This window comes from Nuphar pumila, chromosome 17 (genome assembly GCF_984573655.1).
Source record: "Nuphar pumila chromosome 17, dmNupPumi1.hap1.1, whole genome shotgun sequence".
NCBI lineage: Eukaryota > Viridiplantae > Streptophyta > Magnoliopsida > Nymphaeales > Nymphaeaceae > Nuphar > Nuphar pumila.
Genome location: NC_143265.1, coordinates 81,159,997 through 81,162,745, shown reverse-complemented (window position 1 = coordinate 81,162,745; position 2,749 = coordinate 81,159,997).

Sequence of the window (2,749 nt, the reverse complement as noted above, 5' to 3'; positions counted from 1 at the left end):
TGCTCTTTATTATATTTCTAACATGGGTTCATCACAGAAGTTTGGAATTTCTAGGCACCTCTTGAGGTGTTTGGGTGTCAAAAGTTTGTGTTTCAAAGCTGGTGTTGGTTCTCATGATTAATTAATCAATTAATGCCTAACCAAGAAATAAATTTTTAAAAATTATTAATGAGTTTTTACATATAACCTACATCATGAGCTGGCATTGACATATAGAGCCTTGTGTTGAACTATTACAATTATTGTTGTACATATCTCTATCACCCTCCAAAGGATCTGACCTATATCATCGACCTATATGAGTTCATGTTGAACTATTCCAATTATTTGTTATACATCTCTCTATGACCTCCAAAGGTGGAGGCTTATGGGGGTTTGGTAGATAGGGTTCCAATATTTAGGGTTTAAGGTGAGACCAAGGAATATACAGGACTTGGGCAAATATGATCCAACACACTCGCTCACAGATTGGATTGGCCCTTTAGTGGGGAGTGGTGGTGAGCCATATTTTTTTTTTTTTTGGATAGTCAAGCTGGGGTTGGGCATACCCCTACCAGTTCATTAAATGTAGAAAACTAAAGTCACTATGCAATCACTCTTTTATAAGCAGGTGCCAATATGGAGGGATGATCTTTCAAGATTTGTGCACTCCCCCTAGCTAACATAACTAGATGTTTACTCAAAAAATCAGATTTACAATAATTGAATCTGACTTAGATGTTTACCTAAAAAATCAGATTTAAAATAATTGAATCTGACTTGGAACCTTTCAAAACTATACTCCATCTTAGAACAGAATTTTGTCTTTAATTATAAAGTTCAAGGATGGCATGTTCTTAATTAAAGTTAGTGACTGGTGTCCAGCCTTGTCTTGGCCGGGCGAAGGGTGAGGGTTTGTGGACCTCTCACATGCTCATTATATACATTAGTTTATTTGTCTTGCTCATGTTGAAGAAGAATTTTGGTGGGAGAGCCATAATTGGAGGTGGTATGGGCTCACGGGGGCTACTCATTTCTGGATGGCATAGGCCCACCCACTAGCTAAAAGGGACAAGACCTAGCCATGTATCACTTATTGGGGTGTTCACTTTCATCATGGAATTTTGATTGTTCTTGATGGGGGTTTGTCCCTCAATTTCCCAAGCCTGCTCACATTATCTTCTCTATCCTTTTCCGCAGGATTAGAGATGAGATGTTGAGACCAACCCCACTGCTCCGATTGTTTGGTACAAGCTGTTAGTGCACGTTACCTTGTGTTGGGAGGTTGCAAGTTCAAATCCCGTGAAGTCTGCCTAACCCCAGCTTGCCTAAAAAAAAAGATGAGATGTTGAGAGTTGGAACCCGCCCCCCTTTTTCTGAAAAGATCAGGTGCAATATGATTACAAATATTTGTGCATTAAGCACCTGATCACCCTCCATCTTGACAGGCCTTGTCAAGATGGAGGGTGATCAGGTGCTTAATGAACAAAAATTTCCCGATCCGGACTCCTCCCTTTCTGATTCTTTTATACGTATTATTTTATACCTAGTCTCTATTGCATATTTACAAAGAGTACGAAGTTGTGTGGGAAAAGCGAAAAAGCGAGTGTTTAAGAAATGCTACGCGTAAAGCGTGAAGCATTTTGGAAGAATGATGACGAGATTAAGAAGCGCCACTGAAATCTCACATGGAGGGGCCCCACACTCACATATCTCAAGATTCCCAAGTGAAATATGTGGTGGGGATTGAACATAACAAGTGTTTGGTCATATACAATATGACATCAACTACCGTCCAAATAGCAAACATATAAAAAAACTAAAAATATATGTTTTTAAATGCATATTTTAATCCCTTCATCGTTTATGGAGGAGGTTCTATAACAAAAACATATTTTTTAGAAAAAGAGTGTACAATTGTGTTTCTAAATTCTAACATTAAAATTTTTTAATCTCATTGACAAAACAAATTTTCATTCTTTGCAAGTGAGCTACTCATAAAATTTTTGGTAGCATGAGCCAAGCCAGTGACTTCATGCTAGTGATGGCAGTGGACGAGGGCGAGGGCGAGGGCAAGGGCGGAGACGCAGGGCAAGGTCTCCACCCTCGCCTTGTCTCAAAATCATATCCTCCATCTCCACACGGGTTTGGATTCTAACCTCCATCCCCACACGGGTTTGGATTCTAACCTCCATCCCCATTTCATGTCCTCCATTCGGGGTGAGGTGGGGAAGGGTCCATTGCCATCCCTAAAGAAGGATTGGGGATGGGGCAAGGCAGGGATAGGGATGGAGGACCGGGCAGGACAGGGGAAAGCATAAGTTCATCTCCGCCTCCATTCCCACATGGGTTTTGATTTTAACCTCTATCCCCCATCCAATCGAGGTGAGGCCGGGGCGTGGCCCTGTTTCCTGTCCATTGCCATTCCTACTTCATGCATTCAAAGTGAACCTTCTATGAAGCAGGTTTTGGAAGTAATTTATGTAAGATTGCCCTAGTTTATCATACGCTTTATGGGAGCATGCTTAATTTTCGAACTGTTGTACAATCTTTTTCCAATCCACTAATTCCAAAAATTACTTCCATTTCTTCAGGTTATAAATCCACCCCCAAAAAAAGTGCATCCCATGGAACCATAAGTCTATTGAGGAATCATGCACAAATTCTCGTCAATGCAAATTCTCTAAATATAATTACTCTAATTTGTGAGTAAACATAGGGCACAAGGTCTCATGCTCCCACCAACGGCGGCGCTCCGCGTGGTTGGTAG